At 38.4% G+C, this 25,059-nt stretch overlaps 1 long non-coding RNA gene across 1 annotated transcript; it reads right to left on the bottom strand.

The window, feature by feature from the left end:
- Positions 1–53: 53 nt before the first annotated feature.
- On the bottom strand, positions 54–22,483 carry LOC128644166 (uncharacterized). Its single transcript, XR_008399939.1, has 2 exons — positions 22,368–22,483; positions 54–1,166 (listed from the first exon to the last, which is right to left on the bottom strand). It is a non-coding gene; the product is annotated as an uncharacterized LOC128644166 (long non-coding RNA).
- Between the last annotated feature and the right edge of the window lie 2,576 nt (positions 22,484–25,059).

The raw sequence follows: 25,059 nt of genomic DNA, 5'->3' as shown, positions 1-25,059 counted from the left end.
AAAGAAAACAAAAACGCACCTCAATGAGCATTTGAATAAAAACAACAAAGATATGTATGCAAAATAAATACTTTATTTTATATAATTAGAAATCAGCCCTTGTGTACTTAAGTGTGTACAGTTTTAGATTTTACAGTTATATTCTTCTCTAACTGAAACTCAGCAGAATACACTAAATTATGAAAACCACCAAGGTTTAAACTCAATTTCCATAAAATTGTGCCATTGAGTGGCCTGGATTGAACATTCCCAACAAGCATTTAGTTTAGCTCCAAACAGTGATCAAGGAAAAAATAGTGTGCGTGTCACTGAAGATCAGAAGGGGAAAAATCCCAGATTTTTAACAGGTTTTTTTTCCAGTCAACACTTATGATCAATATAAATCACATTTAAGACAAGGTCTTAAAGAGCAGGGAAATAAATCAATAAAAATTATAGTGTTAAAAAATGGCACACAAAAGAACTGAACTATGGGAAACGGAATAAAATGTTTAAATAATCTTGTGTTCGAAAATACATCTTTCAGTGTAAGAACATAAAGTAGTTTTCGGTAAATGCAAGTAATCCACTAAACAAGTTACAAAACCAAATTCCGCTTTGAAAGTAATGCAGCAAATGTTCCATATGCTTAGCTTAAAGTGGCACTACACAGCAGAAGAAAAAATATTTGTTGTAAAGCTCTCAAAGTGAATCATGTATTGCACAGTCTATACCTCATGGAGGTCAGTGTCAAAGCCAGACATACAGTTGTTTCACCATTTCACCCCTGGCAATGCATACTTTGCAACAATTCATACTCCCTCTTGCAGTGGGAAGGTCATTTTGAAATTGGAAAAGTAAATCTTCAAGTTTTAGTTAAAAAAACAAAAAAACAAACAAAACAAAATACAATAGAAACACAGTACATTGAAATAAATATTAGATGAAACCTCCCTGGTTCTCTTATTGGCAAAGCTAAGCAAAGTGCCCAAATTAAAAAACTCACACACACACACACATATTCCATTACTCATAGGAGGGGGGAACACAATACACAGAGTGTGTAGAGTACATTTTTCAGCAGCATATTCTCTCTCCTGAATAATTAGCTTGACTTGAAATTCTGCTTCATTCATTCTTCTAGCATGTTTTCCAAAATAAATGGATTTCAGTGGATTTCAGATTACCTTAGGGGAAAAAAGGAAATCGATTAGTGTACCCAAAGTTATAAAATGTTAAGTACAGTAGAAATTCATAATCAAAAGTGCTTAATAAATAATAAAAAAAGACAATGCAATAGCACTTAGTCTGAATTTTAAATGAGTGATAGATATTTTTTCTAACAAATTTCAAAATATCTATTAAATTTGCCAAACACTTCTATCATATGACAGCCATCAGCCAATCACAGACTCATACACTGAACTCTTGCACATACTAAGTAGGAGCTGGTGTGTCAAAGTATTCATATAAAAACAAAATTTATGCTTACCTGATAAAAAATTTTTCTTTCTCACATGGAGAGTCCACGACATCATTCCAATTACTAGTGGGATATTCAACTTCTGGCAAAGAGCACCCCAGCAAAGCTGTTAAGTGTAACTGCCTTACCCATAACCCCCAGTCATTCAGCTGACGGAAAAGGAAAAAAGAAGAAACACAAGGGTGAAAAGGATGTCTGAAGTTCACTCAAAAAAAATGCAGAATTAAAATAGGGCGGGTCGTAGACTCTCCATGTCCGGAAATAAATAAAATTTATCAGGTAAGCATAAATTTTGTTTTCTTTCCTATGACATGGAGAGTCCACAAGGTCATTCTAACAACTAGTGGGAACCAATACCCAAGCTAGAGGACACGAAATGAACAGGGAGGGATAAAAAGGCAGGAGGACCTAAACGGAAGGCACAACCGCTTGAAGAACTTTTCTCCCAAAAGAACCTGAGGCAAAAGTATCAAATTTGAAAAAAGTATGCAGAGAGGACCATGTTGCCACCTTGCAAATCTGTTCCACAGAAGATTAATTTTTGAAAGCCCAAGAAAAGGAGACAGCCCTAGTGGAATGAGCCATAATTCTCTCAGGAGGCTGCTGTCCAGCAGTCTCATAAGCTAAACAAATCAAACTTCTTAACCAGAGAGACAGAAGTGGCCTTCTAAACCTTACGCTTACCAGAGAAAAATTTTTTAGAGCCCGCACAACATCCAAGTTATGCAAGAGACTTCCCTTTAGAGAAGGATTAGGACAAAAAGGAGGAACAACAATATCCTGATTAATATTTCGATCCGATACTACCTTAGGGAGAAACCCCAATTTAGTACGAAGGACCACCTTATCAGCATGAAAAATAAGGTACGGGGAATCACACTGCAGAGCTGAAAGCTCAGACACTCTGCGAGCGGGAGAAATGGCAACAAGAAACAAAACTTTCCAGGATAATAGTTTTATATCACCAACATGCATAGGCTCAAACTGAGCCTACTGCAACACTTTAAGAACTAAATTAAGGCTCCATTGGGGGAGCAACAGGTTTAAACACAGGTCTGATTCTAACCAGAGCCTGTACAAAGCCTGTAAGTCTGCCAGACGTTTGTGTAAAAGGATAGATAATGCAGAAATCTGACCCTTTAGAGAACTGACCGATAAACCCTTATCCAGTCCATCCTGAAGAAACGTCAAAATCCAGGGAATCCTCACCTGGCTCCAGGAGAACCCCTTAGATTCACAACAAGAAAGATATTTACGCCATATCTTATGGTAAGTCTTGCAAGCAACCGGTTTACGAGCTTGAATCCGTTTCAGAAAAACGCCATTTAGACAGAACTAGGTGTTAAATCTCCAAGCAGTTAGCTTCAGAGAATCTAGGTTTGGATGGAGGAAAGGACCCTGAAGTAGAAGGTCTTTCCTCAGAGGTAACCTCCAAGGAGGTAGAGATGAAATTGTCACTAGATCCGTGAACCAGATCCTGCAAGGCCATGCAGGAGCTATTAGAATCACTGATGTTCTCTTCTGTTTGATACGAGCAATGACTTGTGGAAGGAGAGCAAATGGAGGAATGTAGTAATGTAGAAATACAGGGTAATATAGGGAAATCTTAATGCAGAACAAATCGTAATGCTTCATAAAATTATTTTATTAGAGCATACAAAGCTGCACCCAAAAAAATACAAAAAGAAATATTGCAATCAATATTATACACGTTTGTAAAAACTGCCTCAGATGTCGGAGGCTCCTACCAGCCAGAAGAATATCCCACTACTATTCGTCTGTGACAAACTCCTAATCACTGTATAAACGGAAGCTGTTTCACTAAACCATGCAGGATCAAAGACGTCTGCTGAACTGAATGACCACTCCGCTCCGTAAAAGCGGAAGTGCGGTCAACACTCTAAAAAGGAGTGCGAAAATAACTGCATTTAAAAAAAAAAAAAACGGCTCATCACTGTAAGACCGTGCAAGCTGACAGACCGAGTAAACTGACTAAGGAGAAAAACAAAGCGGCAATCTCCTCTACTGTCTAAATGATTTCCTGTAGCCCAGAAATGAAATATTTAGGCAATATTTTAACCTCTAAGAAATGTAATAAAAATAAAAGGTGACCAATAAAGAATCCTCTATTAAAAAAACCTTCAAACTCCCTTGCCAAAAAAAAAACATAATTTATGTAATTATTTACCTGATAAATTAATTTTGTTCATATTGGCAAGAGTCCATGAGCTAGTGACGTATGGGATATACAATCCTACAAGGAGGGGCAAAGTTTCCCCAAAAATCAAAATGCCTATAAATACACCCCTCACCACACCCACAATTCAGTTTAACGAATAGCCAAGCAGTGGGGTGATAAAGAAAGGAGTAGAAAGCATCAACAAAGGAATTTAGAAATAATTGTGCTTTATACAAAAAATCATAACCACCATAAAAAAGGGTGGGCCTCATGGACTCTTGCCAATATGAAAGAAATGAATTTATCAGGTAAATTCTTACATAAATTATGTTTTCTTTCATGTAATTGGCAAGAGTCCATGAGCTAGTGACGTATGGGATATCAATACTCAAGATGTGGAACTCCACGCAAGAGTCACTAGAGAGGGAGGGATAAAAATAAACAGCAGCCATAATTCGCTGAAAAAATAATCCACCCAAAATATAAGTTTATTCTTTAAATGACAAGAAAAACTTAAAACATCAGCAGAAGAATCAAACTGAAACAGCTGCCTGAAGAACTTTTCTACCAAAAACTGCTTCTGAAGAAGCAAATACATCAACACGGTAGAATTTAGTAAATGTATGCAAAGAGGACCAAGTTGCCGCTTTGCAAATCTGATCAATTGAAGCTTCATTCTTAAAAGCCCACAAAGTGGAGACTGATCTAGTAGAATGAGCTGTAATTCTCTGAGGCGGGGTCTTACACGACTCCAAATAAGCTTGATTAATCAAAAGCTTCAACTAAGAAGCCAAGTAAATAGCAGAAGCCGTCTGACCTTTCCTAGGACCAGAAAATAAAACAAATAGACTAGAAGTCTTCCTGAAAGCTTTAGTAGCTTCAACATAATATTTCAAAGCTCTTACCACATACAAAGAATGTAAGCATCTTTCCAAAGAATTCTTAGGATTAGGACACAAGGAAGGGACAACAATTTCTCTACTAATGTTGTTAGAATTCACAACCTTAGGTAAAAATTGAAATGAAGTCCGCAAAACCGCCTTATCCTGATGAAAAATCAGAAAAGGAGATTCACAAGAAAGAGCAGATAGCTCAGAAACTCTTCTAGCAGAAGAGATAGCCAAAAGGAACAACACTTTCCAAGAAAGTAGTTTAATGTCCAAAGAATGAATAGGCTCAAATGGAGGAGCCTGTAACGCCTTCAAAACCAAATTAAGACTCCAAGGAGGAGAAATTGATTTAATGACAGGCTTAATACGAACTAACGCCTGTACAAAACAGTGAATATCAGGAAGTTTAGCAATCTTTCTGTGAAATAAAACAGAAAGAGCAGAGATTTGTCCCTTCAAAGAACTTGCAGACAAACCCTTATCCAAAATATTCTAAAATATTGATTGGTAATCTCGCCTCTTGAGATTTCCAAACCCCTTGTGCTGTCAGAGGTCCCCAAACAGCTCCCTAACCTGAAAGACTTGCATCTGTAGTGATCACAGTCCAGGTTGGCCGAACAAAGGAAGCCTCTTGAACTAAACGCTGGTGATTTAACCACCACGTCAGAGAGTGTAGAACATTGGGATTTAAGGATATTAACTGTGATATCTTTGTATAATCCCTGCACCATTGATTCAGCATACAAAGCTGAAGAGGTCTCATGTGAAAACGAGCAAAAGGAATTGCATCCGATGCTGCAGTCATGAGGCCTAAAACTTCCATGCACATAGCCACTGAAGGGAATGACTGAGACTGAAGGTGCCGACAAGCTGCAACCAATTTCAAACGTCTCTTGTCTGTTAGAGACAGAGTCAAGAACACAATCTATCTGGAAACCTAAAAAGGTGACCCTTGTCTGAGGAATCAAGAAACTTTTTGGTAAATTGATCCTCCAACCATGTTTTTGAACAAACAACACTAGTTGATTCATGTGAGATTCTGCAGAACGTAAAGACTGAGCTAGTACCAAGATATCGTCCAAATAAAGAAACACTACAATACCCTGCTCTCTGATTACAGAGAGTAGGGCACCTAGAACCTTTGAAAAGATTATTGGAGCGGTTGCTAGGCCAAAAGGAAGAGCAACAAATTGGTAATGCTTGTCTAGAGAAGAGAATCTCAGGAACTGATATTGTTCTGGATGAATCGGAATATGAAGGTATGCATCCTGCAAGTCTATTGTAGACATATAATGTCCTTGCTGAACAAAAGGCAGAATAGTCCTTTATAGTCACCATCTTGAAAGTTGGTAATCTTACATAACTATTCAAAATTTTCAGATCCAGGACTGGTCTGAATGAATTTTCCTTCTTTGTGACAATGAATAGATTTGAATAAAACCCCAGACCTTGTTCCTGAAAAGGAACTGGCATGATTAACCCTGAAGACTCCAGGTCTGAAACACACTTCAGGAAAGCCTGAACTTTTACTGGATTTGCTGGGATGCGCGAGAGAAAAAATCTTCTCACAGGAGGTCTTACTCTGAATCCTATTCGATACCCTTGAGAGACAATGCTCTGAATCCATTGATTTTGGACAGAATTTATCCAAATATCCTTGAAAAACCTTAACCTGCCCCCTACCAGCTGAGCTGGAATGAGGGACGCACCTTTATTGCGGACTTAGGGGCTGACTTTGGTTTCTTAAAAGGCTTGGATTTATTCCAATTTGAGGAAGGCTTCCAATTGGAAACAGATTCCTTGGGGGAAGGATTAGATTTTTGTTCCTTATTTTGACGAAAGGAACAAAAACGGTTAGAAGCCTTAGATTTACCCTTAGGTTTTTTATCCTGAGGCAGAAAAATTCCTTTTCCCCCAGTAACAGTTGAAATAATAGAATCCAACTGAGAACCCAATAAATTATTACCTTGGAAAGAAAGAGATAGTAATCTATACTCAGATGTCATATCAGCATTCCAAGATTTAAACCACAAAGCTTTTCTAGCTAAAATAGCTAAAGACATGGATCTAACATCAATTTTGATATAAAAAATGGCATCACAAATAAAATGGATTAGCATGTTGTAGTAAGCGAACAATGCTAGACATGTCAGGATCCAATTCTTGTTGTGCTAAATTCTCCAACCAAAAAGTTGATGCAGCCGCAACATCAGCCAAAGTAATTGCAGGCCTGAGAAGATGACCTGAATATAGATAGGCTTTCCTTAGATAAGATTCAAGTTTCCTATCTAAAGGATCTTTAAAATAAGTACTATCTTCCATAGGAATAGTGGTACGTTTAGCAAGAGTAGAAATAGCCCCATCAACCTTGGGGATCTTTTCCCAAAACTCTATAGAAATTGCTGGTAAAGGATACAATTTTTTAAACCTTGAAGAAGGAATAAAAGGAGTACCTGGCTTATTCCATTCCTTAGAAATCATATCAGAAATAGCATCAGGAATAGGAAAAACCTCTGGAGTAACCACAGGAGGTTTAAAAACAGCATTTAAATGTTTACTAGTCTTAACGTCAAGAGGACTGGCTTCCTCAATATCCAAAGTAATTAACACTTCTTTTAACAAAGAACGAATATACTCCATTTTAAATGAATCAGTAAATTTGTCAGTGTCAATATCTGAAGAAGGATCTTCTGAATCAGATATATCCTCATCAGAGGAGGATAATTCAGTATGTTGTCGGTCATTTGAATTTTCATCAACTTTATGAGAAGTTTTAAAAGATCTTTTACGTTTATTAGAAGGCGGGAATGCAGACAAAGCCTTCTGAATAGAATCAGTAACATTTTTTTTTTTAAATTCATAGGTATATTATGTACATTAGAAGTTGAAGGAACTGCAACCGGCAATGTACTATTACTGATGGATATATTGTCTGCATGTAAAAGTTTATCATGACAACTATTACAAATGACATTCGGAGATATAATTTCCACAATCTTAAAACAAATGCACTTAGCTTTGGTGGAACCGATCTCAGGCAGCAACGTTCCAACAGATACTTCTGAGACAGGATCAGATTGTGACAGCTTGCAAAATGTAAAAGAAAAAACAACATATAAAGCAAAATTATCAATTTCCTTATATGTTTCAGGAATGAGAAAAAAAATGCAAATAGCATAGCCCTCTGACATAGAAAAAGGCAAGAGGCAAATTGCAATGGGGTAATAAAATAATGAATAAATTTGGCGCCAAGTATAACGCACAACGTGCCAAATTTTTTTTGCGCCAACAACACTCGGAAATGACACACTTGCGTCACTAACGACGCAACCCTGTGTAGGAACTCGGCGTCAACTACGCCGCCAGAAATGACAAACTTGAGCCAACGGACGTACTTTCGCGCCAAAAAAGTCTTGAGCCAAGAATGACGCAATAAAGTCTAGCATTTGGCGCACCCACGGGCCTAGTACTGCCCGCAATTTGCAAGAAGAATATAATCAATCTGAAAAAAAAAAAAGACTAAACCCCAGGTAAGAAAAAATATTTCTTAAAATGTTTATTTTCCCCAAATATGAAACTGACAGTCTGCACAAGGAAATACATGAACCTGACTCATGGCAAATATAAGTACAATACATATATTTAGAACTTTATATAAATGCATAAAGTGCCAAACCATAGCTGGGGTGTCTTAAGTAATAAAAACATATTTACGGAAAAAGACACCCATCCACATATAGCAGATAGCCAAACCAGTACTGAAACAGTTATCAGTAGAAGTAATGGTATATGAGAGTATATTGTCGATCTGAAAAGGGAGGTAGGAGATGAATCTCTACGACCGATAACAGAGTACCATGAAATAGACCTCCCGTGAGGAAAACCATTGTATTCAATAGGTGATACTCCCTTCACATCCCTTTGACATTCGCTGTACTCAGAGGAATCGGGCTTCAACAATGCTGAGAAGCGCATATCAATGTAGAAATCTTAGCACAAACTTACTTCACCACCTCCATAGGAGGCAAAGTTTGTAAAACTGAATTGTGGGTGTGGTGAGGGGTGTATTTATAGGCATTTTGAGGTTTGGAACACTTTGCCCCTCCTGGTAGGATTGTATATGCCATACGTCAGTAGCTCATGGACTCTTGCCAATTACATGAAAGAAATATCCATAACTCATACTAAAATTTTAAGTGCCATGTCCTAAATATGACACCTTAACTAATAAGGAGTATAAAGTCCCAAATTAAGGATCTGAAAGAGGATTAACCTCCTAAGTGCTGGCATCCTCCTGTACCTAGAAGGCAAAAGCATTTACCTTAGATCCAAATGCATGATGAATGCTGATCCCTAGGTGTGGCAGGCGTCTAAGTCGCTGTCATAGACCTGTAGGAAAAGAAAGAACAGAGTAACCAACTCTGGCTTTCTGCAAAGGGGTAGCAAGATGTTAAAAGTAAAGCAAAGGACTTCCTCGCTGCCTTTTAACTGCTAAAAGCCACAACTACTCTTACTCAAGAAATTGACGTGGACACAGCTAGACCCCAATCCTTGCTTGCAAGGAAAAGAACCCATAAAAGGATTAAATCCTTCAGACACTAACTTTGCACAACCTCCATTGTCAGAGGCAAACTGAATGACTGGGGGTTATGGGTAGGGCACTTACACTTAACAGCTTTGCTGGGGTGCTCTCCTCCTACTGGCCAGTAGTTGAATATCCCACTAGTAATTGGAATGATGTAGTGGACTCATTTCATAGGACAGAAAAGATTGCACAATTTTATAATGGAAGTAAACTGGTTAAGTTTATTAAAAAAAAAAAAAAAAATGCATGCTCTTTCTGAATCACAAAGTTTAATTTTGGACTTTCGTGACCCAATTAAAAGCCTCCTAATTCAGTCAATTCACCAGTTGAAACATTGCAGATTATGTGCAATCAATTACATTGCTGTCATATCAAATTTATATAAAATTGATAATTGCTGATCACACAAATAATGTAAATTTAATCTAAAAAAGCTGAATAAAACTATATGCAATTCATGCATTCTAGATATAGAAAACATGTGCAAAAACAGTCATTTTTCCTAAACAGCACATTAATAACTTGTAATTACTATATATATATATATATATATATATATATATATATATATATATATATATATATATATATATATATATATAGAGAGAGAGAGAGAGAGAGAGAGAGAGAGAGAGAGAGAGATATATATATATATATATATATATATATATATATATATATATATATATATATACACACACACACACACACACTAATTTATCTGCTAATTTTTATAAACAGCTAAACTGCCCCAACTTGCTTAATTTGGAGGAGTCAATTCAGGTAAAATACTATAAAAAAATATTTTTTATAGAGTAAATGTTTTATGTCAGCATCTATGTCACTGATGGAATATTAATTTATACTGTGTCACTGGTGCACAACTTTCTGACATAGGCCAAGGAACAGTGTTTTAGAAGTTGTAAGGGCTGCATATAAATTAATGGCTATTAAAAACAGACAAATATTATAAGTACAAATCACCAAATCCGGAATTCCAAAAAACAAACATTCTGAAATCCAAACTTTTAATTAATATATTTATTTTTCAAAGTATCAAAATTTACTATTTTTCCTCTGCCTGTGTCTTTAATCTGTTTTTTTTTTTGGTTCTAAAATACAAATAGTCTATATTTATTTAAAACACATATTACCTTTCTGATTATCTTTATGAGGGTACTATGTATACAAAAGTATTAAAAATTATATAAAAACTACAAAAATTATGACATGTAAATATTGCATGTATGACATAAGATTATTGTTTACACTTGGTTCAGCCCCTCTCCAAACATTTTACAGATGCAAATACTCCAAAAATCCAAACCTTTTCTGGTCCCAAGAAGTTTGAATAAAGGGTTTTCTACCTGTAATAGATTTCTTTATAATGTACATTGGCATTGTATCTAATATCTTATTTATTGAGAAATAATATTGTAATCACTTTTGAAAAATTTGATTTTAAAATGTACGAGAATCCCAGATCTCCAACTTCAGTTTGACAAATTTACTAAAAAAGATCAAATTTATTCCGGACAGTAGTCTTCTCCATTTATCAATAAGTTGAGCTGAACAAATCACATTTAAAAAAACAGAATTTATGCTTACCTGATAAATTACTTTCTCCAACGGTGTGTCCGGTCCACGGCGTCATCCATTACTTGTGGGAATATTCTCTTCCCCAACAGGAAATGGCAAAGAGCACAGCAAAAGCTGTCCATATAGCCCCTCCTCAGGCTCCGCCCCCCAGTCATTCGACCGACGGTTAGGAGAAAAAAAGGAGAAACTATAGGGTGCCGTGGTGACTGTAGTGTATAGAGAAAGAAATATTTCAAACCCGATTAAAAAAACAGGGCGGGCCGTGGACCTGACACACCGTTGGAGAAAGTAATTTATCAGGTAAGCATAAATTCTGTTTTCTCCAACATTGGTGTGTCCGGTCCACGGCGTCATCCATTACTTGTGGGAACCAATACCAAAGCTTTAGGACACGGATGAAGGGAGGGAGCAAATCAGGTTACCTAAACGGAAGGCACCACGGCTTGCAAAACCTTTCTCCCATAAACAGCCTCCGAAGAAGCAAAAGTATCAAATTTGTAAAATTTGGCAAAAGTGTGCAGAGAAGAACAAGTCGCTGCCTTACATATCTGATCAACAGAAGCCTCGTTCTTGAAGGCCCATGTGGAAGCCACAGCTCTAGTGGAGTGAGCTGTGACTCGTTCAGGAGGCTGCCGTCCGGCAGTCTCATAAGCCAATCGGATAATGCTTTTCAGCCAGAAAGAAAGAGAGGTAGCCGTAGCTTTTTGTCCTCTCCTCTTACCAGAGTAAACGACAAACAAAGATGAGGTTTGTCTAAAATCCTTAGTTGCTTCTAAATAGAACTTTAAAGCACGAACTACATCAAAATTGTGTAACAAACGTTCCTTCTTTGAAACTGGATTCGGACAGAGAGAAGGAACAACTATTTCCTGGTTAATATTCATGTTGGAAACAACCTTCGGAAGAAAACCAGGCTTAGTACGCAAAACAACCTTTTTTTCTGAATGGAACACCAGATAGGGTGGATCACACTGCAAAGCAGATAATTCAGAAACTCTTCTTGCAGAAGAAATAGCAACCAAAAACAGAACTTTCCAAGATAGTAACTTGATATCTATGGAATGTAAGGGTTCAAACGGAACCCCTTGAAGAACTGAAAGAACTAAATTTAGACTCCAAGGAGGAGTCAAAGGTCTGTAAACGGGCTTGATTCTGACCAAAGCCTGTACAAAAGCTTGTACATCTGGCACAGCTGCCAGTCGTTTGTGTAACAAGACAGATAAAGCAGAAATCTGTCCTTTTAGAGAACTCGCTGACAATCCCTTATCCAAACCTTCTTGGAGAAAGGAGAGGATTTTAGGAATTTTAATCTTACTCCAGGAGAATCCCTTGGATTCACACCAACAGATATATTTTTTCCATATTTTATGGTAAATCTTTCTAGTTACAGGTTTTCTGGCTTGGACCAGAGTATCTATCACTGAATCTGAAAACCCACGCTTGGATAAAATCAAACGTTCAATTTCCAAGCAGTCAGCTGCAGAGAAACTAGATTTGGATGTTCGAATGGACCTTGTACTAGAAGATCCTGTCTCAAAGGTAGCTTCCATGGTGGAGCCGATGACATATTCACCAGGTCTGCATACCAAGTCCTGCGCGGCCACGCAGGAGCTATCAGAATCACTGAGGCCTTCTCCTGTTTGATCCTGGCTACAAGCCTGGGAAGGAGAGGGAACGGTGGAAACACATAAGCTAGGTTGAACGACCAAGGCGCCACTAATGCATCCACTAGAGTCGCCTTGGGATCCCTGGATCTGGACCCGTAGCAAGAAACCTTGAAGTTCTGACGAGACGCCATCAGATCCATGTCTGGAATGCCCCATAATTGAGTCAACTGGGCAAAAACCTCCGGGTGGAGTTCCCACTCCCCCGGATGGAAAGTCTGACGACTCAGATAATCCGCCTCCCAGTTGTCTACTCCTGGGATGTGAATTGCAGATAGGTGGCAGGAGTGATCCTCCGCCCATTTGATGATTTTGGATACCTCTCTCATCGTCAAGGAACTCCTTGTTCCCCCCTGATGGTTGATGTAAGCTACAGTCGTCATGTTGTCTGACTGGAATCTTATGAATCCGGCCTTCGCTAGTTGAGGCCAAGTCCGGAGAGCATTGAATATCGCTCTCAGTTCCAGGATGTTTATCGGGAGAAGAGACTCTTCCCGAGACCATAGACCCTGAGCTTTCAGGGAATCCCAGACCGCGCCCCAGCCTAATAGACTGGCGTCGGTCGTGACAATGACCCACTCTGGTCTGCGGAAACTCATTCCCTGAGACAGGTGATCCTGGGACAACCACCAACGGAGTGAGTCTCTGGTCATCTGGTCTACTTGAATCTTTGGAGACAAGTCTGCATAGTCCCCATTCCACTGATTGAGCATGCACAGTTGTAATGGTCTTAGATGAATTCGAGCAAAAGGAACTATGTCCATTGCTGCAACCATCAACCCTACTACTTCCATGCACTGAGCTATGGAAGGCTGCAGAATAGAGTGAAGAACTTGACAAGCGTTTAGAAGCTTTGACTTTGACTTCTGTCAGGAAGATCTTCATTTCTAAAGAATCTATTATTGTTCCCAAAAAGGGAACTCTTGTCGACGGAGACAGGGAACTCTTTTCTACGTTCACCTTCCACCCGTGAGATCTGAGAAAGGCTAGAACAATGTCTGTATGAGCCTTTGCCTTGGAAAGAGACGACGCTTGAATTAGAATGTCGTCCAGATAAGGTGCCACTGCAATGCCAGAAGGGACCCAAGCACCTTTGTGAGAATTCTGGGAGCAGTGGCTAGTCCGAATGGGAGAGCCACGAACTGATAATGTTTGTCCAGAAAGGCAAACCTTAGGAACTGATGATGATCTTTGTGGATAGGAATATGTAGATACGCATCCTTTAAATCCATGGTAGTCATATATTGACCATCCTGGATTGTAGGTAAAATTGTTCGAATGGTTTCCATTTTGAACGATGGAACTCTGAGAAATTTGTTTAGAATTTTTAAATCCAGAATTGGTCTGAAAGTTCCCTCTTTTTTGGGAACTACAAACAGGTTTGAGTAAAACCCCTGACCTTGTTCCACAGCTGGAACTGGGTGTATCACTCCCATCTTTAACAGGTCTTCTACACAATGTAAGAATGCCTGTCTCTATTTGGTTTGAAGATAAGTGAGACATGTGGAACCTTCCCCTTGGGGGTAGTTCCTTGAATTCTAGAAGATAACCCTGAGAGACTATTTCTAGTGCCCAGGGATCCTGAACATCTCTTGCCCAAGCCTGAGCAAAGAGAGAGAGTCTGCCCCCTACTAGATCCGGTCCCGGAACGGGGGCTACCCCTTCATGCTGTCTTGGTAGCAGCAGCAGGCTTCTTGGCCTGTTTACCCTTGTTCCAGCCTTGCATTGGTTTCCAAGCTGGTTTAGTCTGGGAAGCGTTACCCTCTTGTCTAGAGGCTGCAGAGTTGGAAGCCGGTCCGTTCCTGAAATTGCGTAAGGAACGAAAATTGGACTTATTCTTAGCCTTGAAAGGCATGGCCCTTTCCCCCAGTGATGTCTGAAATAATTTCTTTCAATACTGGCCCAAAAAGGTTCTTACCTTTGAAAGGGATATTAAGCAATTTTGTCTTGTAAGATACATCCGCCGACCAAGACTTTAGCCAGAGCGCTCTGCGCGCCACAATTGCAAACCCTGAATTTTTCGCCGCTAATCTCGCTAACTGCAAAGCGGCATCTAAAATAAAGGAATTGGCTAACTTAAGTGCGTGAATTCTGTCCATGACCCCCTCATATGGAGTCTCCTTACTGAGCGACTTTTCCAGTTCCTCGAACCAGAAACACGCAGCTGTAGTGACAGGAATAATGCACGAAATTGGTTGAAGGAGGTAACCTTGCTGTACAAAAATCTTTTTAAGCAAACCCTCCAATTTTTTATCCATAGGATCTTTGAAAGCACAATTGTCCTCAATGGGAATAGTCGTGCGTTTGGCTAGTGTAGAAACCGCCCCCTCGACCTTAGGGACTGTTTGCCATGTGTCCTTCCTGGAGTCGACCATGGGGAACAATTTCTTAAATATAAGAGGAGGGACAAAAGGTATGCCTGGCTTCTCCCACTCCTTATTCACTATGTCCGCCATCCTTTTAGGTATCGGAAAGGCATAAGGGTGCACCGGGACCTCTAGGAATTTGTCCATCTTGCACAATTTTTCTGGGATGACCAAATTGTCACAATCATCCAGAGTAGATAGCACCTCCTTAAGTAATGCGTGGAGATGCTCTAATTTAAATGTCACAACATCAGGCTCTGCCTGCTGAGAAATTCTTCCTGTATCAGAAATTTCTCCATCTGACAAACCCTCCCTCACTGCCACTTCAGACTGGTGTGAGGGTATGACAGATAAATTATCATCAGCGCCCTCCTGCTCTACAGTGTTTAAAACTGAGCAATCACGCTTTCTCTGAAATGCTGGCATTTTGGATAAAATATTAGCTATGGAGTTATCCATTACTGCCGTTAATTGTTGCATAGTAACAAGCATTGGCACGCTAGAAGTACTAGGGGTCGCCTGCCCAGGCATAACTGGTATAGACACAGAAGGAGAGGATGCAGAACTATCCCTACTTCCTTCATTTGAGGAATCATCCTGGGCAACCTTACTAAATGTGACAGTACTGTCCTTACTCTGTTTGGACGCCATGGCACAATTATCACATACATTTGAAGGAGGAACCACCTTGGCCTCCATAGATACAGAACATGATCTATCTGAAGGTACAGACATGTTAGACAGGCTTAAACTGGTTAATAAAGCACAAAAACCGTTTTTAAACAAAACCGTTACTGTCTCTTTAAATGTTAAACAGAGCACACTTTATTACTGAATATGTGAAAAACTATGAAGGAATTATCCAATCTTTACCAAATTTTCACCACAGTGTCTTAATGTATTCAAAGTATTGCACCCCAAACGGAGCCGTTTGCAATTTTAACCCCACTACAGTCCCAGCCACAGCGTTTGTTGCGACTTCACCTATCCCAGGGGGGTATACGATACCAATTCAAGCCATCCAGGAACGTTTTCAGTGGATACCATACCCTCTCACATGCAGCTGCATGCACTGCACTCAAAAGAAACTGCGCAATAATGGCGCAAAAATGAGGCTCTGCCTACTACAGTGAAAGGCCCTTCCTGACTGGGAAGGTGTCTTAACTAGTGCCTGGCGTTAAAAACGTTCCCCAAATAATAAAAAGTGTGAAATCCACTTCAAACTGTAAATAAATACTTAAATAAGCAATCGATTTAGCCCTTAAGAGTGTCCACCAGTTAATAGCCCATAATAAGCCCTTTATTCTTTTTGAGTCTAAGAAAATGGCTTACCGATCCCCATGAGGGAAAATGACAGCCTTCCAGCATTACAGTCTTGTTAGAAAAATGGCTAGTCATACCTTGAGCATAAAAGTCTGTAAACTGTTCCCCCCAACTGAAGTTCTCTGGGCTCAACAGTCCTGCGTGGGAACAGCAATTGATTTTAGTTACTACTGCTAAAATCATACTCCTCTTTTAAACAGAACTCTTCATCTCTTTCTGTTTCAAACTAAATAGCACAACCAGTACTATTTCAAAATAACAAACTTTTGATAGAAGAATAAAAAACAACAAACAAACACCACATACTCTTCACCATCTCCGTGGAGATGCTACTTGTTCAGAGCGGCAAAGAGAATGACTGGGGGGGCGGAGCCTGAGGAGGGGCTATATGGACAGCTTTTGCTGTGCTCTTTGCCATTTCCTGTTGGGGAAGAGAATATTCCCACAAGTAATGGATGACGCCGTGGACCGGACACACCAATGTTGGAGAAAAACATAATTTATGTAAGAACTTACCTGATAAATTCATTTCTTTCATATTAGCAAGAGTCCATGAGCTAGTGACGTATGGGATATACATTCCTACCAGGAGGGGCAAAGTTTCCCAAACCTTAAAATGCCTATAAATACACCCCTCACCACACCCACAATTCAGTTTAACGAATAGCCAAGAAGTGGGGTGATAAGAAAAAAGTGCGAAAGCATATAAAATAAGGAATTGGAATAATTGTGCTTTATACAAAAAAATCATAACCACCACAAAAAAAGGGCGGGCCTCATGGACTCTTGCTAATATGAAAGAAATGAATTTATCAGGTAAGTTCTTACATAAATTATGTTTTCTTTCATGTAATTAGCAAGAGTCCATGAGCTAGTGACGTATGGGATAATGACTACCCAAGATGTGGATCTTTCCACACAAGAGTCACTAGAGAGGGAGGGATAAAATAAAGACAGCCAATTCCTGCTGAAAATAATCCACACCCAAAATAAAGTTTAATGAAAAACATAAGCAGAAGATTCAAACTGAAACCGCTGCCTGAAGTACTTTTCTACCAAAAACTGCTTCAGAAGAAGAAAATACAACAAAATGGTAGAATTTGGTAAAAGTATGCAAAGAGGACCAAGTTGCCGCTTTGCAAATCTGATCAACCGAAGCTTCATTCCTAAACTCCCAGGAAGTAGAAACTGACCTAGTAGAATGAGCTGTAATCCTATGAGGCGGAGTCTTACCCGACTCAACATAGGCAAGATGAATTAAAGATTTCAACCAAGATGCCAAAGAAATGACAGAAGTTGTCTGGCCTTTCTAAAACCGGAAAAGATAACAAATAAACTAGAAGTCTTTCGGAAAGACTTAGTAGCTTCAACATAATATTTCAAAGCTCTAATAACATCCAAAGAATGCAACGATTTCTCCTTAGAATTCTTAGGATTAAGACATAATGAAGGAACCACAATGTCTCTACTAATGTTGTTGGAATTCACAACTTAGGTAAAAATTCAAAAGAAGTTCGCAACACAGCCTTATCCTGATGAAAAATCAGAAAAGGAGACTCACAAGAAAGAGCAGATAATTCAGAAACTCTTCTGGCAGAAGAGATGGCCAAAAGGAACAAAACTTTCCAAGAAAGTAATTTAATATCCAATGAATGCATAGGTTCAAATGGAGGAGCTTGAAGAGCCCCCAGAACCAAATTCAAACTCCAAGGAGGAGAAATTGACTTAATGACAGGCTTTATACGAACCAAAGCTTGTACAAAACAATGAATATCAGGAAGAATAGCAATCTTTCTGTAAAAAAGAACAGAAAGAGCAGAGATTTGACCTTTCAAGGAACTTGCGGACAAACCCTTATCTAAACCATCCTGAAGAAACTGTAATATTCTCGGTATTCTAAAAGAATGCCAAGAAAAATGATGAGAAAGACACCAAGAAATATAAGTCTTCCAGACTCTATAATATATCTCTCTGGATACAGATTTACGAGCCTGTAACATAGTATTAATCACAGAGTCAGAGAAACCTCTTTGACTAAGAATCAAGCGTTCAATCTCCATACCTTTAAATTTAAGGATTTCAGATCCTGATGGAAAAAAGGACCTTGAGACAAAAGGTCTGGTCTTAACGGAGTCCACGGTTGGCAAGAGGCCATCCGGACAAGATCCGCATACCAAAACCTGTGAGGCCATGCCGGAGCTACCAGCAGAACAAACGAGCATTCCTTCAGAATCTTGGAGATTACTCTTGGAAGAAGAACTAGAGGCGGAAAGATATAGGCAGGATGATACTTCCAAGGAAGTGATAATGCATCCACTGCCTCCGCCTGAGGATCCCGGGATCTGGACAGATACCTGGGAAGTTTCTTGTTTAGATGAGAAGCCATCAGATCTATTTCTGGAAGTTCCCACATTTGAACAATCTGAAGAAATACCTCTGGGTGAAGAGACCATTCGCCCGGATGCAACGTTTGGCGACTGAGATAATCCGCTTTCCAATTGTCCATACCTGGGATATGAACCGCAGAGATTAGACAGGAGCTGGATTCCGCCCAAACCAAAATTCGAGATACTTCTTTCATAGCCAGAGGACTGTGAGTCCCTCCTTGATGATTGATGTATGCCACAGTTGTGACATTGTCTATCTGAAAACAAATGAACAACTCTCTCTTCAGAAGAGGCCAAGACTGAAGAGCTCTGAAAATTGCACGGAGTTCCAAAATATTGATCGGAAATCTCACCCGTCAGATACCCCCACACAGCTCCCCAACCTGTAAGACTTGCATCTGTTGAGATTATAGTCCAGGTCGGAGAACAAAGAAGCCCCCTGAACTAAACGATGGTGATCTGTCCACCATGTCAGAGAGTGTTGTAAAATCGGTTTAAAGATATTAATTGAGATATCTTTGAGTAATCCCTGCACCATAGGTTCAGCATACAGAGCTGAAGAGGTCGCATGTGAAAACGAGCAAAGGAGATCGCATCTGATGCGGCAGTCCTAAGACCCAACATTTCCATGCATAAGGCTACCAAAGGGAATGATTGTGACTGAAGGTTTTGACAAGCTGATATCAATGTTAAACTTCTCTTGTCTGACAAGGACAGAGTCATAGACACTGAATTTATCTAGAAACCTAAAAAGGTTACCCTTGTCTGAGGAATCAATGAACTGATTGGTAAATTGATCCTCCAACCATGAACTTGAAGAAACAACACAAGTCGATTCGTATGAGATTCTTCGAAAATGAGAAGACTGAGCAAGTACCAAGATATCGTCCAAATAAGGAAATACCAAAACCCTATTCTCTGATTACAGAAAGAAGGGCACCGAGAACCTTTGAAAAAAATTCTTGGAACTGAGGCTAGGCCAAACGGTAGAGCCACAAAAACTGGTAATGCTTGTCTAAAAAGAGAATCTCAGACACTAAAAGTGATCTGGATGAATCAGAATATGCAGATACACATCCTGTAAATCTATTGTAGACATATAATGCCCTTGCTAAACAAAAGGCAGGATAGTCCTACAGTAACCATCTTGAATGTTGGTATCCTTACATAACGATTCAATAATGATAGATCCGGAACTGGTCTGAAGGAATTGACCTTCTTTGGTACAATGAAGAGATAAAATAAAACCCCAGCCCCTGTTCCAGAACTGGAACTGGCATAAATACTCCAGCCAACTCTAGATCTGAAACACATTTCAGAAATGCTGAGCCTTTGCTGTGTTAACTGGGACACGGGAAAGAAAAGAATCTCTTAGCAGGAGGCCTTAACTCGAAGCCAATTCTGTACCTTTCTGAAACAATGTTTCTGAAACCAGAGATTAAGAACGGAATTGATCCAAATTTCTTTGAAGAAAACGTAATCTGCCCCATACCAGCTGAGCTGGAATAAGGGCCGCACCTTCATAGGTACTTAGGAGCTGGCTATAGGTTTCTATAAGGCTTGGATATATTCCAAACTGGAAATAGTTTCCAAACTGATACCGCTCCTGAGGATGAAGGATCAGGCTTTTGTTCCTTGTGAGGAAAGGAACGAAAATGATTATTTACCCTGGAAAGAAAGGGAAAGCAAAGTTGACTTAGAAGACATGTCAGCATTCCAAGTTTAATCCATAAAGCTTTTCTAGCTAAAATAGTTAGAGACATATACCTGACATCAACTCTAATGATATCAAAAGATGGTATCACCAACAAAATTATTAGCATGTTATAGAATAATAATAATGCTATAAAATTATGATCTGTTACTTGTTGCGCTAAAGCTTCTAACCAAAAAGTTGAAGCTGCAGCAACATCCGCTAAAAATATAGCAGGTCTAAGAAGATTACCTGAACATAAGTAAGCTTTTCTTAGAAAGGATTCAATTTTCCTATCTAAAGGATCCTTAAATGAAGTACTATCTGCTGTAGGAATAGTAGTACATTAGCAGGAGTAGAGACAGCCCCATAACCTTAGGGATTTTTGTCCCAAAAAACTCTAATCTGTCAGATGGCACAGGATATAATTTGCTTAAACGTCTAGAAGGAGTAAATAAATTACCCAAATTATTCCATTCCCTGGAAATTACTTCAGAAATAGCATCAGGGAGATAAAACACTTCTGGAATAACTACAGGAGATTTAAAAAACCTTATTTAAACGTTTACATTTAGTATCAAGAGGACCAGAATCCTCTATTTCTAATGCAAATAACACTTCTTTAAGTAAAGAACGAATAAATTCCATCTTGAACAAATACAAAGATTTATCAGCATCAACCTCTGAGACAGAAACCTCTGAACCAGAAGAACCATTATCAGTATCAGAATGATGATGTTCATTTAAAAATTCATCTGAAAAAAGAGAAGTTTTAAAAGACTTTTATGTATACTAGAAGGAGAAATAACAGACATAGCCTTCTTAATGGATTAAAAAATAAAATCTCTTATGTTATCAGGAACACTCTGAAAATTAGATGTTGACGGAACAGCAACAGGTAATGTAACAGTACTAAAGGAAATTTTATCTGCATTAATAAGTTTGACATGACATGCAATACAAATAACAGCTGGAGAAACAGATACCAAAAGTTTATAGCAGATACACTTAGCTTGGTAGCTCCAGCACTGTGCAGTGATTTTCCTGAAGTATCTTCTGACTCAGTTGCAACGTGGAACATCTTGCAATATGTAAAAGAAAAAAACAACATATAAAGCAAAATTGATCAAATTCCTTTAAATGACAGTTTCAGGAATGGGAAAAAAAATGCCAAAGAACAAGCTTCTAGCAACCAGAAGCAATAAAAAATGAGACTTAAATAATGTGGAGACAAAAGTGACGCCCATATTTTTTCGCGCCAAATAAGACGCCCACATTATTTGGCGCCTAAATGCTTTTTGGCGCCAAAAATGACGCCACATCCGGAACGCCGACATTTTTGGCGCAAAATAACGTCAAAGAATGACGCAACTTCCGGCGACACGTATGACGCTGGAAACGGAAATAGAATTTTTGCGCCAAAAAAGTCCGCGCCAAGAATGACGCAATAAAATGAAGCATTTTCAGCCCCCGCGAGCCTAACAGCCCACAGGGAAAAAGTCAAATTTTAAGGTAAAAAATGTTAAATTAAAATGCATTATCCCAAATATGAAACTGACTGTCTGAAAAATAAGGAAAGTTGAACATTCTGAGTCAAGGCAAATAAATGTTTGAATACATATATTTAGAACTTTATAAACAAAGTGCCCAACCATAGCTAGGAGTGTCACAGAAAATAAGACTTACTTACCCCAGGACACTCATCTACATATAGCAGATAGCCAAACCAGTACTGAAACGAGAATCAGCAGAGGTAATGGTATATATAAGAGTATATCGTCGATCTGAAAAGGGAGGTAAGAGATGAATCTCTACGACCGATAACAGAGAACCTATGAAATAGACCCCTTAGAAGGAGATCACTGCATTCAAATAGGCAATACTCTCCTCACATCCCTCTGACATTCACTGCACGCTGAGAGGAAAACCGGGCTCCAACTTGCTGCGGAGCGCATATCAACGTAGAATCTAGCACAAACTTACTTCACCACCTCCATCGGAGGCAAAGTTTGTAAAACTGAATTGTGGGTGTGGTGAGGGGTGTATTTATAGGCATTTTAAGGTTTGGGAAACTTTGCCCCTCCTGGTAGGAATGTATATCCCATACGTCACTAGCTCATGGACTCTTGCTAATTACATGAAAGAAAGAACTTTACTTTTGGTCACCATAAAACAAACACCATCTTCCTTGATTACACAAGTAACTAGAGAGTTCTTACCATTTAAATCCGCCCATCAGTTTTTCCATCCAAGGACCGCATTGGAGAGGAAACTGCTGCCAACAGCCCACTTACAATCTCTCGCCTGATGTCACCAACAATGGATTCTTTTATCTGGAACACAGTTACATTTTGTTAAGTCTCTCTTCTCAAATTGTAATGCAAAAAAAGTGCATATTTTGTTATAGTATAACAAAGCCACAGATGAGTTTTTTTTCTGAATAAACTAAACTATAAATAACACACTGCCATCTTCACAAGTCGAAGCATTTAAAAAAGAAATACAAGGCTTCATATACAGCTTTGTTAGAAAGAAGTTGAATAATTGTCCTAATAAGCAGGAATTCTCTATCAACATATTTTTGAAGAAATGTGCATGGAGTTTTTCCCTATGACTACAAACCTTGAATAATTAAGCCCATCACTACAGTTTTGATAGGGGCCAACAGGTACAGAAAGTATTTTGGGGTGACACTTAAAATGTTCCATCACAAACGTTTAAATTCTTTATTTCCTGATGGACTCTATGCTTTGTCTTAAAGGGAGAGGAAACCCCAAAATTGTATTTCATGATTCATATAGATCACACAATTGTAATCAACTTTCATTTACTTCTATCAAAATTGCTTTATTCTCTTTCAATCCTTTACTGAAGGAACAACATTGCACTACTGGCAGCTAGCTAAACACATCCAGATAGCTAATTACAAGAGAGACAAGTGTGTGTAGGTACCAATCAGCAGCTAGCTCCCACTAGTGTTGGATATGTGCATATTCTTTTTCAACAAGGGATACCAAGAGAACGAAGCAAATTTGAAAATAGAAGTGAATTTAAAAAAGTGTATTAAATGATATGCTCTATCTGAATCATGCAAGATTAATTTTGACTTTGCTATCCCTTTAATTGTGCACAGGGTGGATTTGATTTACAAAAAAATTAAAAAAATAATGTTTTTTCTACATAAAAGTTTGTAACATTATTTGTAGCTTTACTATACAATGTTACAAAGCACTATTGCCATAGAGTACTAAAGACGTGTGCACACTACTGAGCTAGCCTTACTCATTTTACTCTTCAATAAAAGAAACCATGAGTACAAAGCAAATTTGATAACAGAAGTAAAGTTGTTTAAAATTGAATGCTCTATCTGAATCGTTTAATTTGGACTTTACTGTCCCTTTCTTGACTTTATAAATTTTACTTTAATTTTTACGTAATGACCCTTACTCCTCACACTTAGGTCCTTTAGCTTCTAAAACTTAGTAAGGGCTTGATTCTGTGTACATAGAATTGCAAGGGAACAATGGGATTAAAGGGACAGTCTAGTTAGAATTAAACTTTCATGATTCAGATACAATTTTAAACAACTTTCCAAATTACCTTTATTTGCTTTGTTCACTTGATATTCTTTGATGAACGCTAAACCTAGGTAGGTTCATATGCTAATTTCTAAGCCCTTGAAGGCGGCCTCTTATCTCAGTGCAGTTTGACAGTATTTCACAGCTAGACAGCGCTAGTACATGTGTGCCATATAGATAACATTGTGCTCACTCATGGAGTTATTTAGTCAGAAGTGATTGGCCAAAATGCAAGTTTGTCAACAGAACTGAAATAAGAGGGCAGAGGCTTAGATACAAGGTAATTACAGAGGTAACAAGTGTATTATAACTGTGTTGGTTATGCAAAATGGGGGAATGGGTAATAAAGGGATTATCTATTATTTTAAACAATACAAATTCAGGAGTACAATGTCCCCTTAATTCAAAATAACGTTCCAATGTGCATCTATTATCTAAGTTGATTAATTCTCTTGGTATCCTTTGTTGAAAAGCAGACATAGGTAGGCTCAGGAGCAGCAATGAACTACTGGGAGCTAGCTGTTGATTGGTGGCTACACATATATGCATCTTATTGTGTTCAGCTAGCTCCCAGTAGTGCATTACTGTTCATTCAATAAAAGGAATAAATAAAATGAGAAATTTGATAACAGAATTAAATCTGAAAGTTGTTTAAAATTGAATGCTTTATCTAAATCTTAAGACAAAGTTGGGGTTTATCTCCCTTAAAGCTCCCTGTCTCAGCTTTTGTATATTTATTTTATAACACTGTTGTGCGTGAAGAAGGGGTAAACTATTTCTGCAGACACAAATTTAGTTTTGAGAACTACAAAACCAAGTATATGTAATAATATCTTGTAGACAGAAAAATTCCAAAAATAATCTTACAGAAACCTCTGAGAAAGCATACCACTGTGAGTGGATTCATAGAATTAATTTACCAAAAACAAACATCACAGCCTCATGCTACATAATCAAAAACTAATCTTATTTCAGGATAAATAAGGTTTGGATTACAATGAATCTTAAATAGAAAACCATCTTTAGAAAGATTTTTCCTCAGAAACCACTTTAATTTAATAGTAATTAGATGATCCGTGGACTCACCGTGTCAAGAAAGAAATACGTTTATCAGGTAAGCATACATTTTGTTTTATCCCCTTTTTTATTATTATTTTTTTTTAAATCATTAATTTTTATCCACCCTGCTCATTACAGAGACGCAGGAGAGGAGATGATATATTTTTTTTATTTTTTTTCCATGTGAGCTACCCAGCTCATAAAAGAAAGTCATTTTTCTTCCTGACAGAGCCCTTTGTGCCACTTTAGCTGTGTGTGCAGTACTTTTTTATTT

This window comes from Bombina bombina, unplaced genomic scaffold, assembly GCF_027579735.1.
Source record: "Bombina bombina isolate aBomBom1 unplaced genomic scaffold, aBomBom1.pri scaffold_784, whole genome shotgun sequence".
NCBI classification, from domain to species: Eukaryota; Metazoa; Chordata; class Amphibia; order Anura; family Bombinatoridae; genus Bombina; species Bombina bombina.
This window is presented reverse-complemented; position numbering and strand designations above follow the sequence as displayed.